The sequence below is a fragment of the Maylandia zebra genome, linkage group LG19, assembly GCF_041146795.1.
Source record: "Maylandia zebra isolate NMK-2024a linkage group LG19, Mzebra_GT3a, whole genome shotgun sequence".
NCBI classification, from domain to species: domain Eukaryota; kingdom Metazoa; phylum Chordata; class Actinopteri; order Cichliformes; family Cichlidae; genus Maylandia; species Maylandia zebra.
The window spans coordinates 19,400,437-19,417,717 of record NC_135185.1 but is presented as its reverse complement, the minus strand read 5'-3'; the positions used below and the strand labels follow the sequence as shown (position 1 = coordinate 19,417,717).

At 40.3% G+C, this 17,281-nt stretch overlaps 1 protein-coding gene across 2 annotated transcripts in view; it reads right to left on the bottom strand.

The window, feature by feature from the left end:
- frmd6 (FERM domain containing 6) overlaps nt 1-16,658 on the bottom strand; it is a 34,378-nt gene extending 17,720 nt beyond the window's left edge. The window contains exon 1 of one of the 2 annotated variants that reach the window (XM_004540053.3): nt 16,638-16,658. The gene's annotated coding sequence lies outside the window, so the exon portion shown is untranslated. Of the gene's footprint in view, nt 1-15,090; nt 15,274-16,637 lie in introns of those variants that run through there. The other variant, XM_004540052.4, reaches the window with a different exon arrangement.
- Nucleotides 16,659-17,281: the final 623 nt, after the last annotated feature.

Here is a 17,281-nt window from a genome sequence, read left to right as displayed (position 1 = left end):
AATTATTATTTAAAAAGAGCAAAACTGTACTAATAAAGTCTGACAGGAATGAGAAATATAAGACAAATAAGGAGGGGAAGCACTCCTGTTCATTTCCATGTATATGTGACACCATTTCAGAAGACTATAAATGACGATAAATGATAAATGGAAGCTGTGGAGGTGGGTCTGGAGAGGAACTGATGACATGTAATGCTGGGTTAAGGAGATACTGACTAAGCCACTCGCACTCCTATCCAATTTCAGTTTATGTCACCACCTTTCTTTAAAAAAAAAAAAAACAACAACTCAATCTAGCTGCTATTCTCATCTTTGACAAATGTAACAAACTGCAGCTTGAACAGCTGTCTATAAAAACCTACACAGGGCACTGGATGCTGACTGGGTGTCTGATTGTGAGCCAACCAGCTCCACATTTCCCTCCTGGCATTACTTTTGTCAACTCATTCAGTTCTGTTAAAAGCTTTTGGCTGTCTGACTTTCTTGAATTTTTCACCGTCTGCTGGAATCCAAATGCAAGAGTCAGACTGTGGCAGTGTCTGCTCCATGCCTTCTTACTCAGTTTCCTAGAATTAAAGTCTGAAGATGCTGAACAGGAAATAAAAATATTCCTGAACCCTCTCATTTTAATTTTCAGCAGTATTTTCATATGAAAGGCCAACTGTAACTTTATTCTGTGTATGAACCTGAAGTCAGGTCATATGAAAACAGTTCTGATACGCCCCACAGGGAACGGTTCTGGCTCCGTTCCTCTTCACCATCTACACTGCAGACTTCTCCCACAATTCCACCCAGTGCTTCCTGCAGAAGTTCTCTGATGACTCTGCAATAGTCGGCCTCATCACTGATGGGGACGACAAGGAGTACAGAGGTCTGACCCAAGACTTTGTGGACTGGTGCCAGCTGAACTACCTCCAGATCAACGCCAGTAAAACCAAGGAACTGGTGGTAGACTTCCGCAGGCACAAGCATTCTCCACTGCAACCACTGAACATCCAAGGTATGGACATTGAGGCTGTGGACAGCTACAGGTACCTTGGTGTTCATCTGAACAATAGACTGGACTGGACTCATAACTCAGACGCCCTCTACAGGAAAGGGCAGAGCAGGCTGTACCTGCTGCGGAGACTCAGGTCGTTTGGAGTGGAGGGCCCACTCCTGAAGAAATTCTATGACTCTGTTGTGGCTTCTGCTATCTTTTATGGCGTGGTCTGCTGGGGCGGCAGCATCTCTGCTGGGGACAGGAAGAGACTGAACAGGGTGATCCGAAGGGCCAGCTCTGTTCTAGGATGCCCTCTGGACCCAGTGGAGGTGGTGAGTGACAGGAGAACGGCGGCTAAGCTGTCATCCCTGATGGACAACATCTCCCACCCCATGCAGCAGACTGTGACAGCACTGAGCAGCTCCTTCAGTGGGAGACTGCGGCACCCACGGTGTGGGACGGAGAGATTTCGCAGGTCTTTCCTCCCCACTGCTGTCAGACTCCATAATAAAGACTTTAACTGATCAAGCACACACATCCATACATATGCAATAATACTATGTGCAATAATCCTTTCTGTCATCGTTGTATTTTTACTCAGTTGTATATAGTATTTGTATTTGTATTCTATTTTTATCTTATTGTATATTTATTTTATTTTATTCTACTGTATATAGTATTTTATTTTATTCTATTCTGTACAGTTGTGTACTGTATTTATTCTTATTGTATTCTAATTTTTGCCTCATAACTTTTGCACTGTCCACTTCCTGCTGTGACAAAACAAATTTCCCACGTGTGGGACTAATAAAGGTTATCTTATCTTATCTTATCTTTTTGAACAGCAGTGTGTTCCCTAGTTTCTTACTAAGTACTATAAATAGCAGTCTCTCACACAATAGGCACACCAACAGCTTTAACAGCTTCAAGCTGTGAGCTACTAGCTGCTCACAGCTTGAATTACACCTAAGGATGTGTGAGACCTTCAGAGGGTATGAAAAGTCTCAGACCAGACCAAAGAAAGTTTAAGAACAATCAGTAAAGATTATCACTTCTTCCTGTTTAAAGTCACTCACCTTGAAGGCATGTTGTCATTAAAAACAGGCAGGATGGGTAACAGAGAGGATCACATTACCATGTGAGAAACTATTAGCATTTAAAAGGATGCAGTTAAATAATACAAGATTCACTGACAGGTAGTTCAGCTTAAAGATTCAGTAAGCAGTACCTGCATGTAGGGCTGCCACAGACGATTATTTTGATAGTCGACTAGTCACCGATTATTTTTGCGATTAGTCGACTAATCAGATCATCATCCACTGGACGTAAAACTACAGCTTATATAACTATCATTAGCTTACAGCTTTAAGCTTTTAAGGTGCTAACTAAAAATAAAGACAAGATGATAGTTTATTCAATTTTAATGAAATTTGCAGATTGTTTCGGTAAAGTTTAATAAACTCCTTGCTATCTAAAATATAACAGGACACCGGGGTATATTCTCCAGCATCTCACACTTCTGATAATCAGCTGTCTGCTTGACGTTTATTCAGCTGTGTAAAAACTATAACTTTAATCTCAGCCAAACCGATTTACTCAGGAACAAATAAAATACTAAATAAAAAAAAAAATTTAAAAAAAGGCCAAACAACAACATTTTTAATTTATCTAAGTGACTCATATATATTTAACCTGAGTCGCGAAAGACGGCGGTGGGTTTGAAAACAATTTGCCGGGAGTCCGGTGTTCTCACGGCGATAGTGACCTAGCCCCCGGCTAGCTATCGAGCTAGTGGGTAACAGACGTCTCCGAAAACTGAGCCAATATTTGAGGTTTACACAGCTACATTCTCGCCTGAAAATATGTTAAACGTTTATTTTGTGACCCAGAAAGAATAATAAGAGTAATATTAAAACTAACTAGCTACCGCCATTGTTGGAAACTAAGCTGGGCCGCGCTATGAATTCTGGGACACAGCTACTTCTTCTTCTTCGGGGTTTAACGGCAGCTGGAATCCTTGTACATGCAGTGCTGCCATCTTCTGTTTCAGTCCGTTATTACACTCTTAAATCCTGCTATTATTCCTGCGTCTTTTGCGATCTTCCAAAGCTTCAAACGACACGTCGACTATTAAATCAGTCGTCGACGATTTTGATAGTCGACGTAATCGTGACTAGTCGACAAATCGTGGCAGCCCTACCTGCATGCCATAAACACTGCAGTATGAGCTCCCCATACAGCATTTTAGTACCACTTATAAAAACTAAGTGGGGAAAAAAAATCAGTCTTAAATCTGTAAATTCCAGCTTTAACAAAGCAAGCACTACTGAAAACAACCCTGAAATTATTGAACTCATACCAATAAACAACATCCTTAACTGTAGGACTGCACTTCTGCAGCAAAGTCACCGACCATTTGTACGCCTGCTGTCGACATATAACACTGCTTTGTTCCTGCATAGACAAGGGGCATTGTGGGTAAATCGCCCATAAATACACATACTGTTGACATATAGCATCAGTTCTCATTAAAGCTGGTCATTGGGTGTGCAGTGTAGCAGGCAACCAGCCACTCAGCAAAGTCAGCTGATGAGCCATGACTGGGGCAGGTCCCTGCGTTGCTGCTGACCTTGACTAAACTAAACTTGACTAGACAAAATTTACAGTAAATGGCCTGCATTTGTATAGCGCTTTTCTAGTCCGTAGGACCCCAAAGCGCTTTACACTACATTCAGTCATCCACCCATTCACACACACATTCACACACTGGCGATGGCAAGCTACATTGTAGCCACAGCTGCCCTGGGGCGCACTGACAGAGGCGAGGCTGCCGGACACAGGCGCCACCGGGCCCTCTGACCACCACCAGTAGGCAAACATGGGGTTAGTATCTTGCCCAAGGATATTTGGCATGCAGCCAGGATGCAGCCTGGGATCGAACCACCGACCTTCTGATTAGTGGCTGACCTGCTCTGCCACCTGAGCTACAGCCACCCACAAGTAAGAACATTCATAAGGACACACACTCACACTGGGTATGTTCCTGGACTCTTGCAATGACCATATGTCAGGTGTTACTACAGGGCAGCTGAGCAGTGGGAAGGCAGCAGGGTTAATTAGACATTAGACCAATCTAACTGGATTACTACTCTCTATCATTGTTTCCTCGTTGGAGCACGAGTCATGCAAGTGACCCAGGACAGACACAATGTTTACAGACAATACCGTGCTTAGCCAGAATGGCAGTGCATGGAAAATAAAGCTAAGGCATGTGTACATACATAAAAAATACAGGAGGTTTTAATTTACATTACAGGTTAGCTTCAGAATTCTCCCAATCATAGCAGTACAGTAATACTAGAAGCATGCTTAACTACAAAAACATTTGAAAAGCATAGTCCCTCATTCACACCAATGTTCCATTTCATAATAAAGAAAGTAATTGAGATCCACATAAAATCTGAATGACTCCTTCCTCTCTCCGTGCCTCACCTCTCCACTTAGTTTCATGAGATAAGACTGGTTGATTTTCACCTTATGTTGCTGGAGACAGACAAACGCCAATGAAAACACACTTGTGCTGTATGTCTCAAAGGCTTTATACAGTAAGCGGCAAATATAAGTTATGTGGGAAGTAGGGCAGGGCGATATGGCCTAAAATCCATATCACGGTATAATTTGAAGCACATGCAGTAACGATATATATCGCGATATATTCTTTTCCACACTATAAGGCACCAGATTACTTTTTTCAAGTAACGAGTAAAGGGATTACTATTGCAAAAACGGTAATTAGATTACCGTTACTTTCCCGTAGGAACACTGCGTTACTAAAACCGTGCTTTTTTTTTTTTTTTTTTTTTTTTTTTTTTAGCGAGAATGTCTCATGACAATGACGTAAGCGAGTGCGATATTTGTGACAACAGCTGTGTGCAGATCAACAATGGATAATATATCGAGTGCAGGAGAAGAGTATGAGCGTGCAGCGTTTAAAGCATGGAAGTACTGACCTTATTTTGAGTTTGATTCCATAAAAAGTGACAAAAACATTTGCGTCTGTTGTGCATGGGAAGAAAACTTCTTTTTACAGCGAAAAAAACCCCTAAACAAGCACCGAGTGCGCAACGACGTAATGGGAAATTCACAGAGACTCGCGGATTCTTCAACTGACTTGCAGCACACCTGCACCAGGGAAAACCTCCGCCTACCCCACTCCTATTTTATACTCTTTTATACCCACTCTTATTTTATTTATTTTCTGCTGTGTTTTACTTGCATCTATTTGAAAGACTGAGTGTAAACACAAAAAATATGTTATTTTATGCGCTGGAATGTGCAGAAAATAGGTTTAAATGTTAAACTAATTTCTTCCAGTCAGAGAATGGTGCATATAATTTAATTTTTGCTTGATGCATTAAGTTAAAAGATTAAAACTGATAAAACAAGTTTAAAAAAAGACTTTTCCATTTGATTACATTTTGTATGATGGATTATGCAGAAAAAGAATTGGGCTGAAAGAGCTATCACTTTATCACCTATTCAGGTTGTAAATAGGGTTTTTAAAAAGTAACTAAGTAATTAATTACTTTTGAAAATAAGTAATCAGTAAAGTAATGGGATTACTTTTTGGGGGAAGTAATCAGTAATAGTTACTGATTACCTTTTTCAAGTAACTTGACCAACACTGTAAGGCACACTTAAAATCCTTTAATTTTCTCAAAGATTGAGAGTGTGCCTTATGTATGAATTCTGGTTGTGCTTACTGACCTTGAACCGATTTTGGCGTGCAGAAATCTGTTAAAAAATGTTTTAGTACAACTTTGGTAAGCCACACTGCTTGATGGATTGTCAAAGTATTACTTTATTATATTTGAAAAGTGCTTCATCTCTTGATGACATCATCATCATGCGCTATCGCGGTAGAGCGGTATAGTCAAAATCTCTATCGTTGGCCAAATTTATATCGTTTATATTGTATATCGTTTATATCGCCCACCCCTAGTGGGAAGTTTAAAGTAATAAGTCAAATGGCACATAATCATTCAGTTTGTGACACAGAAAATAAACAGCTGCTGAGACCAGAAGGTTTGCAGAGGAATTACATATTAATTATCAGTGATATTGAAAGGTTAGTAACAGAACAAGGTTCACTGGTTGACCAACCACAGGTCTTGCAGTATCCATATGGCAGCTGCACTCAGCATAGCTCTGTCTTGTATTTAAATGTTTTGGTTAAGGTGCAAAAATCAAGCAGCTCCTCAAGGTGGCTCCATATGACATGTTGTGCAGTGAGTGATGATGGAAAGCAGGGGTAGGAAAAAAACAAATGTCACATCTTTCATACTACCCATTCATTACACTTTTACATTTTTGAATGGTGAAAGCAAATGCCTCTAATATCAAAGACAGCGGTAATGCAGACATGACTGCATTTTGCCATTACTGATGGGATTGGGGCTATTGTGTCATGTCTGGTGTACATGTGACACATAACTGCAGACTTGTCCACCATGACAACGCACTGGTCCTTTTCATATATGCAATACATAAATTTACTGGATTTATCAATTTGCTAAATTGTTCCTCAAGGCTTTAATCATATATAACCACACAACAGTCATAGAGGTGGGAATCACCATACATCCCACGATACGATATTATCACAATACTTAACGCACGATACAATATTATTGCAATTTTTAAAAATATTTTGCGATATTCAGATTCTGTACATAAAGGTAAACTTTATCAATATTCATTTTATCTAATATCAAAGTCTCACACTCAGTCTCTCATTTCAGTCAGCTTTATTGTTGACAAACTGAACGGTTTGTATCACAGTCTAGTCCAACTTAATGAATGCAACCATCTGGTACAATTATAGCTATTCTGAACTATGCAATTTATAAAAACTATGCAGCCCATTCAGCAACTGAAGAATTTGAAAGTAAATCAAAACAAAACATAATTTTGCATTAAATAAAAAAGTTTTAAACTTAATTAAAATAAAACATGTCTTAAATTAAAATAAGTAAACTGTCATATTTATTGCTGCCAGCTGCCAAAAACAAGTTAAACACATTTGGACAGTGAAGGAATGTCAGGATTCTTGCTCAGAAAAAGGATCAACATGCTCTGAGCACAAAAACCATTTTTGTAACAAAATATCGATTTCTGCTGTCCCTGTATCGATACATTATTAGCAAACAAAATATCACGATACTACACAGTATCGATTTTTTTCCCCCACCCCTAAACAGTCATGAAGACAGCTATTTTTTTTTCTCCATACGTGCACAGTACTTACTGAATCTAAGCTGAGGTAGATTAAGCTCTGTGGTGTGTTCAAGGGGATACATCACGTCTTGTAAGAGCGCCATGCTAAGTTTTATGGAAATGTGATCAGGGTGCTGCATTAGACATAAACCATTCAGATGGCGTCACATTAATGGATAAGTGTGTGTGTGTGTGTGTGTGTGTAGGGGCCTACTGGAAAGAGAGTGCTGGATAATGAATCGGATGCTGCTTTCAATCCCCTTCTACTGGATTGCAAAGTGTGATTGCAAGTCCAACTAAGCCAACACCCGCACACAAAGCGGCCAACTGCGCTTCCTCCTGCCTTTAAGTCTAAAACAGGGATCCTGTCAACGTGGCAGGACCAGGCATGACACCGAATCCCACACTGAGATACAGAGCAAGTCCTTCTGTCAAGAATGCAGCTCTTACTTTCTCATTCTTTCCCTCCATTGACATTAGAGGAGTGGACACTTCCAAGTCTTACAAAGCTCCAGGAACACAAGAAGAAGAAAACTTCCTCTACTTGGAAAAGGAAGAACACACTCACTGAAGGCGGCTGTGCTGTGCTGATTTAAGTGTAGCTTCAGGTACAGCATATGTCAAAGTTAAAGAAAACGGAGAGAAGAAGAGTGGATATATATACACAACAAAGAACGAGAGAGCAGGCGGGAGGGAGCTGGAACAAGGCAGCGCTCAGAGCTTTGGCATGAAAAAAAGAAAAAAAACTGCTGTAGTCAGGAGAATTCCTCACGAACATCTGCTTCTCATTCCAACAATGGTGGCCTTTGATTCCCGATGCACACAACGAGCAGCACCGCCACAATCCTCTGACAGCATCTGAAAACCTGGAGTGGCACACGTGCACTGTAATCCCTCATGTGGAGCTAACCAAAAAAAAACTGTCAAGCCAAGTGAACTAAGATTTTCATACTTTCTAGTAGGGCTGCACGATTTTGCATAAAATGAGAATCACGATTTTTTGGCTTAGAATTGAGATCACGATTCTCTCACGATTTTCTTTTCCAGTATAAATATTTATTGCACTTATTAACTGCACATCAACTTCGTAACAGTTGAGACTGAACATAAAAACAATAAATAAACATAAAAACAACAAATGTCTCACGTTTTGTGGTTGCCGCAAAATGTTGTACTGCTTGAAATTCCGTCTCCACCGTTGCTCAACACTGCAGTGCAACACTAGAAAAATAGTTGCGGGACGGCACTGTGTAGCGTTTGTCTAGGGTGTTGATCATTTTCCTAAATCCCTCGTTTTGCACAGTGTTGATGGGAGCCATATCTTTGGTCAGGTGATAAGTAATAGCCTCCGTAATTTCTTTGTGCCTGCGGGAGTTCGACGTGTATAGGGAAGCGCTGTATAAGGTTCCCGTTATTGATGCTTGGGTGGTTGACCGGGACGGATTTTCTCCAGTCACTTTCTCGTCATCCCTGACGTGTTCTCCGTTGTTTTTTCCCTGCCAATTTTAGCATCACACGGCACAGCTTCTGTATCACGTGGTATAAGGCTCCGCCCTTGTCATTTGTTGAGCAGGAAGAGTGAGCGCTTGTTTTCATGCAGGTTACGTCCCGGATCAAAATGCGGTACAATCGTTGTCGTCTTTTTTTTAATTTATTTTTTATCGTTGTCATTTGGAAATGAGATCGCACATAAGTATGAATCGAGATCGAGATTTTCTAACGATTAATCGTGCAGCCCTACTTTCTAGTTACTGTGAAAACTTTTTGGTGCTACTTTTAAGAGAGATTCCCAGAAAATATAACAAATACAAATGAGGTGCTATTCTTTGTCCAATATGACAGTGAACTAAGCATCCCTGGGTTTCAGACTGTTGTGAAACAAAACAAAACATCTACGAATGACACCTTTGACAGGTAATTTATTTATTTGTAAAAGAACCATAAAACGTTTAAACTGCAATAACTCAGAAGAACTTCACAAATATTAACTAAAATCCTCAATTTTAAGAAACTGAAGCACCATAAGGTCATAATATGCTATCCTCGACATTTCTTTTCTTGGGATTGAACTTTAGTCAGAGCAAAAAATTCTCCACAATGGGGTATGTGTGAGGAACAAAAACACAAGACAAATCCTTATATTATACAGACATGTTTCATGGGCTTCAGATGGTGCCCTGGCTGAAATATTTAAAGGGCACAATTTTTATAAATGGCTCCAATGACTTAATTCGAGTAGGAGCTGATCCTTTTTCCCCTCACAGTTCCCTGCCAAAAGATCAGTTTATGCAGCTAATAGGAAATGTTGCTGAGCTGACAAGTAACTCTAAATCATATTAGTCACAGGATGGCATTAACCTGCCGACTAAGACTTCCCATCTCTTCTGTTTAACTTGCTGATGGACTAAATGAGAAGAAGAATAAAATAAAATAAAAATAAAAAAAACGCTGGTGGTGGCCAGTGGTACCACTCACTGTCCATGGTATGAATTTCAAAATCCTATGTCAACTTGTTCTCAAGTTATCGCATTCATAAAACTTTCAGAAAAAATTATCTCTGACCTCTAACCTTAAGGTCAACATCACTGAGATTCACGCTCTTCTGAGAATTTTTGTAGATAAATCTATGCTATCAATTTCAGATGAGATGACTTCCTTCTTGAGTTATTGCATTCACGAGATTTTCAGAAAGCTTGACCTGAGATGTGAACTTGAATTTTAGTAGATACACCTATGGTATCGTTTTGAAACTCCTACGTCGCTTCATCCTCGAGTTTTTGCATTCACAAATTTGGTTGTCCATCTTGCCTGCCCACCTGGTAGGGTAACAACAGGACTTAACAAACCAATGGGAGCAGGACTTAACAAACCAATGGGGAAACATGACGGTGGCTACACCCACCTGTCTATGAGAGACACACACAGACAGTTTTCCGATGCTAGGGCTAGTGAGCCAGTCAGACCTACAATGCACTGGCTGAAATGCTGCAGTGCACTATTTTCTCTTGAGCCCTTGCCCACAAAAACATCTAGCAGATATTGTGTGTAGACTGTCAGAATTCCTTGTCTCCTACCACCCAGCTTGCAGAGTATAAACAACCTTTTGGCTCTGAGCAAAACTAGCTCTGAGAACCAAAACCTAATTTTGGTGATTTATTAAAGGTTGATGAAATGTCTGATGAAAATCGAGGCAAGTATTCACAATGCAGACAAATCCAGCCCCAGCTCTAGAAAATATTTTGTCCCTCCATGCCAGTAGATGGATCATAAAAAATAAAAAAAAGATATGATCACGTGACCTCTAAATTTTTAGGTGTCCTCTTCGACTATTCTCATGTTCAGTAATTGCTGAATGTCAGACCTGAATACAGGACAGCACTGTATTGCTGTTACATAATTCACAGAGAAAAGTCAAGGAATAGGTGCCCTCAGGGTAAACTACCACTCAACCAGTAAAATGCAGTTTCAGTATATAGGAGCCATTACTTGAATTCACTGGGGTGGTGAATTTTCAATGGTGATATATACATATATTTTTAGGATTTTAATTTTAAAATCATTTTGCATCTAAAATTTAGGCTGGAGTACGCACCCCTTCTCAAACTGCTCTCAAATGCCTGTGCATATTTATGTCAGACTTAGGATGTAATTGCTTAACCTGGCACGGGTTAGCACATTTCTGTTTTATTTTTTCCAAGCAGTTCCACAATAGGCTGTTTGTTGCCTTTGGCTCTGCATGTTTCTCCTGTTTATTCAATGGCATCTCATTTCAAAGTGTCACACGCACACACACTTTACTGGTCCAACACCTGGTATGTAGTATCTTCTTTTACTTCAGCTCTGTTAAAAGTTGCATAACTGCCACCTTTGGAAGTTGTAGCACATTGCATCCTACAAACCAGCAGTAAAAACAACATATTTCATATAATAAAACAGTTAACAGTTAATATTTAATAACATTAACTATTTAATTTATATTTTTAGCTTACAAAATTTAATAATCACAAAGATACCCATCACCTCTCGTTGCTGACTCTGGATTTATAATTCATAAGTCCTGTGTCATCATTCTATTGTTGTTGCCAAGGTTAAATCTTTCTGCATCAATACCAGTATGCGATATATTTTCAGGTCCTTTGAATTTAAATATACTGGATTAGAGTTGGCTAGGTTTGCAAAGTGGCAACATGTGAAAGCACACAATACAAAACCTTCTCTTTCATCTTATAAAGGAAATTAATATGCTTAAAGTTAAAAGAATGTCCAGGTTTCCTTGTGTTTTGCCTTTTTCCCCTAGCTTAAACTAAATATATTTTTGTAATCTGTAAATTGATTCAGAATGATCACATCCCTCACCGTTTGAATATGCCACTTTTCTTTCTTTCTCTACAACAAAAAGTAGTAACAGAAAGCTCCAAGAGAAAAGATTCAGGGAGTTCTCAGTGAACACCTTAAGCTCGGCTACTTTTATGGAAAAACTGCTTTAACAGTCATAGCATCTGGCATCCATGTGGCTCAGAGGAAGGACTGAGAGCTCACACACATATCTTACACTGCCGGCATTGCCAGACATGTTAAGACAGAGTCAGCAGTCGCTCCCTTCCCTCCCCGCCCAGCATTTAATCTTGGACTCTGCATGAGTAACCTCACAAACCTAGCAATCGCAGTGCAATTCACCACAGAGACATCAACCCGACCATTACATATGCTTGAAATAGCACAAATAGCCTTAAAGGAGAGGGTTAAAAAATGAGCTGCAATTATAACAAAACCCCAACCAGAACCGGTTGTTTTGTTTCAAGCAAAGTGCTCCATTATAACTGCATGAAAATGTTTGCACAGGTGATCTAATCTGTTTCCTGTGTGCAACTACAAGGATTGTCTTCCAGTTCCTTACACTGTCACACTAGGGGAGAACCACAACACACTTTTTTTTGTTTTGTTTTTTTCTCTGGAAAAATGCTTGAACTGTACGGACCTCCTGGACACCATTTTTTATTTTTATTTTTTTAAAAAGAAAGGAAAACAAGAGCTCTAACCTGATTACCTGGTTGCATGCCAGCTACGAAGGGCTCTGGAGCATGAAAATGACCTCAACGGAAAGACAAAGTAGAGATAATTGGGCCAGTGTGTTCAGCCATCATCAAACCCATACAACACTTACAGCTGGAATTACATCATAGCATGCTGAGAAATAAATACACTTTTTCCTAACGGTTTTCTTTAGTTTCTCACTATCCGGTGTTACTGACCCACCAGTGGTCCCATGTCTCTGTAACTCATCTCACAATCAGTCCTACCAAAAACCAACAAACCAGCCTTCAGGAAACACCAAGAGCTGCATTGAGAAATAAGCCGATAATATCCTCAGGGGATGCCGGCAGGTTAAATCTCTCAGGTCCACTTCCTCAAAAAGACATGAGCTTCACTAAAGAGCCCAGCTAGCAGAGGAAAAACACAATCCAAGGAAGAAGGACATGGGAAGACAAATGCAGGAAGAGCTGACCCATTTTTTCCCCTTCTATCTCCTTAGCACACTTAAGCCTTTCAGCTGAGGTAAAAGTATACCACCCTGATGTTTTTGCTTAACATTTTTGCTGTTTTTGTCCTGTCAGAGCCAAAGTGTGTTCATGACTCTTGAGGCAATAAAACCTGTCAATTGTGAGAATTACAAAGATACATAAACAGCTTCTCTGGTAATTAGGTTAGTTTAAAACTGGCCTTTCCTGAGATACAAGCTACCTGGAGCAGCTATCTGGGCTAGATAGTGATGGCAGCAGAGAGCCGAGGGCACCTGTATAACTAACAGAAAAATAGATTTGAGGGTGTATACACCCTCACACTGTAGACACTGTGCAGATAATACATGCAAGATGGCAAGAGATAAAGTTTCTCATACTTCATGGCAATAACAGTAATTTCACTCTTTCTTGTGTATGTGTATCACATGGTCCTGAAACTCAAACACAGTTTCACCTTATCTTCTAGCAACAAAACCAAGGGCAGATAAAGAGAAGAGCCTTTTTAAAACACGCTTCCTAAATGGTATGATAATCCCCACATTGCATTATGTCATGCTTCTTTAGGAGAATTTGCATTGCAAGTTGAGAGTTATGTAAAATACAGGTAACGGGTTATCTTCAGTTACCTACAAAGAACACCACAGGAGTTTTCCTCTTCAGCTTTGTTACTATATGTAGGCATTTTGTACTCACTGCAGAGATTTAGTATCAAAGAAAGCCAGCCCCAAGGCTAAGGATTCAGTTGAGCTTCTGATGCTTAGTGTAAAACTGCAGAGATCATTGAAAGCTTCAGAAAAACAATCAGTAAAACATTCAGTGAAGTAATGTCAAGTGCTGTTTATGGTTTTTTAACAGAAAGGTAAAGCTAAGGGTAAAAGTTTTAGAAGGAGCTCAAAAAACATAACAGAAAACATTACACTCACAAAGTTTTAGTGCAGTTAGAGAGGGGGGATTGCCTTGTGAAATTATTGACCATCCCGTCACACATTCCTACAGACTTGCATGAATGAGTCACCCACACACACCAACCAACCACCTTTGTTCAGTCATTTCCTTTTTGTTTCTAACACCAGCACTGCTCTTCCCGTGCAGACAGCACCTGCACTATCCCCCTCTCCCATTCACTTTGCTCTATATACACTATACACCACTGAGCCAAGATAGTGTCACCATATCAAAAAACATGGCTTGTTTTTCTTCCGTTCTCCCTTACAGCTGGACCAGAGACCTGGATAGCAGGTTGTATTTGGGGAATGGTCCAAGCAAAGTATCTGAATAAGCTGCCATATGTAGTGGAGAGATTTCCTAACGTTATCAGGGGGATCCCCCTTGCCTGACTATGCTGGTGTCTTCAGAGGCAGCCAGCGTGACAAGTGCAGTAATCATCACTGTGCAATGTTTATGCATTGTGCAAGAATGTTTATTACATTGCATTAATGTCCCTATTAGAGCTTGGCAAAGAAAACGAATGACAAATTAGTTAACATCAGTCCAGCTGAGAAAGCGTCGTTTCTGCTTTGGCTTCTTCTGAAATGAGGTCATTTAAATCAGAAAATGGACAATAAACCAAGGACCCATGCAACATTTTTAGCTTTAAATAAGCAACACCTTTCCATAAACAGAATCCATAGATTCCCATTCTCCTTTGTGTCTTGATTGCCCTTTGGTCTAATATTAAACAGAGGGGGAAATTGCTGGCATTCCTGTGCGCTAAGACAACAACTTTGCAATTTGCTTAAAAGAAAACAAAAGGGGGATTTGAAGCAACAAACAACCGGGATAGGACTGCAATAGGACACGCATACTTTTTGCCATTTACGTCCCCACAGCCACACGTGTGCGGTATTTATACAACAATAATAAATCCTGGATGTTAGTCATTTTACTGTTAAACTGGACTGGATAAAAACACAACCCCCAAAACGAGATATCCGCTTCTTAATGATGGGACCAGGTTTCTGGTAATGATGACAGAAGATGGGTGAAGACGTGCAAATAAAATAACTCGTTATGTACCCTGAACAAGCTGTCTTCACGTCGTGTAAGTAAAGGTAAATAGCAGCGACTAAGTCCACGATACTCATATTTCAGGGCAACATTCCCAGTCAAATATCCTGGCAGCATCCCAGTTGATGAAGCAACGCAACTAATCTGCCCAGACTTTGCGGCAACGAATTTGAACATCTTGACCCGGAGAAAAGACGCCACAGCCCCGCTAGCTAAAGTCCTAACCGTTAGTAATCCCCCCGCGTTAAGTCATAAAAACGGCTAAAGGTATTCAAAGCATTTGGCCGGCGATGTAAAACTCACCTTTAATGACAAAACAAGTTATTCCCCTTTGAAGTGGTTAATCCAAAAGGAGTTTTTTTTCCGAAAAGAAAAAAAGAAAAAGAAATCCACAGTTTAGAAAGACTTCAGTAAGTTTTTAGGAAGAGTAGTCGTTCGGCCGCCTTCGGCTGGAGCCACACTGTCCGCGCTGGAGCTCCACATAGGAATACATGTGCGGTGAAGGGACGAGTGAGAGGAGGGAACCGGGATGCAGATGTGGGTTTTCTGTTTACATGACCCAACAAAATAAAGCCAAACGACTATTGGCAACATATGTCAATATCCCAAAAGTATACTCAGTAATGTGCCCGGGGACAGTTTATGCCTGTTAATATGGAGAATTGCCGTGGAGCTTATAGTGCATCCCCCCTAATAGAGGTCTGATTTGGTATCTTCCACGGCCGCCTCTCATTCCATTCCTCCCAGTGTAAGACTCAACTCTGCCGCATTAAATTTGGAAGTCGCAGCAGGGAGATCGCGATAAAATAGTAACGGCGTCGTTAGTATGTATTAAAAGCCTAGCTCAAAAAGTTTGAGATGTAGGGCACTTTGTTTTATTTCAGGATCACCAGCTGTTTTGGTCTTCTTCTCCTCTTGCACTGTTATTGAACATGCAGTAACGGGCAGTATTTTCCACACGGATAAAGGAAGGATACAAAAACCTATTTTATAAAACGTCCAATCATGTGATATTATAGGTCATAAAATTATCATAAGGTGACTTTGAGCTCAACGCACTTAATTTTGAACTGTAAATGTGGATGTTAGCACATAGCAAGTCAGTTTTATCAGTTAAGAAAACAAATTGCACAGCATAAATTGCTTAGAATAAATAAAGAATAATATACGCTAATTTTACTGATTTTTAAACCTGGGCAAAATGCATATAATGAGAGTAAAGGTTAGCCAGCCCTAAGAATGATTGTAATAACTTAATAACTGTACATATGCTTCATATTCATGTTTATTCATTCCAGTTACTTGTGTACTGCATCCTCACCAAAGGGTGTGCTTGGGGAACCCAGCTCCACCTTTGTGATGTCAGGCAGTGGTTGCTTAAAAGACAACAAAAAATTAGGGAGAGCCCCTTTTAGGTGACATGCTGACCTGTAATTAGTGTGTGGGGGCTCCCACTCTGCTGCAATTGCTTGTCAGGGGAGAAAAAAGACGAGTGTCAAACATGAAAAGGGGCTTGGAAGTGTGCCTGGTCAAGCCAGGCTAAAACCCCCATCTAGTCCAGACTGCGCAGAGCTTAGCTTTGAAGTGACATCAGAAAGGGACCTGTGAACAACAAAGCGACCCACAGGCCATTATCTTCAAAAAAGAAAAGGAGGAAAAGCCACAAATCCCAAATCCAGGATGAAACGCTGATCAGGTTACTGTCGTGTTTGAAGATAAGTTCAGAAGTTGGTGGTGACACCTCTGCAACATCATTAATTCTTGTTGTGCAAGTACTTTGCACAGCCCTCTCCCATTTTCCCACTAAATGCAAAACCAGTGGAACAAATGCCACTCCAAATGTGACATACCTGACATATTCCACAGCTTATTTCCACCCCGTCTGCCTCCTTCTTAAACCGCAGAGTGCTTCCAGCCTTTGTCTCCCTGTCTTGATTTGATTAGCTGGGTCTGGCCAGACTGGAGGTGCAAAGGAGGGGGAGCTTTTTGTTGAGGCAGTATCTGGCTAATTGACATAACTCTTTCTGCTTTTCTATCTCCCCAGGGGAAGATGAACAGCTCCCCCACCAGACTTTAGTCTCAGTGGAGAGTCCTTGCCATCAGCTCTTCCTTTGGCTTAATATGACGCACATAGCCACTCTGTATACTCAAAGCAAGGTAAAAAGAAAGACATTATAATATTCTCCTGTGGAGTGATAATCTGCAGTGGTGATTTGGAATTTATTTGGTGCACAAGAAGGGACACAAAAATAACCCCTGCAAGAATGCTCTGGATCATCAGCTTATAAATGTTCCATACTTTCCAAAAGAGCTTACGGATGAGCATGCACAGACTGGTTTCACCGTCTAGATAGCTAAAACTAAATGACTTGAGCATGCAGTCATTACTGGACTGCATGAATTTTATTTCTTAAGGACATTAATATGTTATACCATCCTCTGCTCTTATTGCTTTTACTTTCTTAAAATATTTTGGACCAGAGAGTCATGTAGA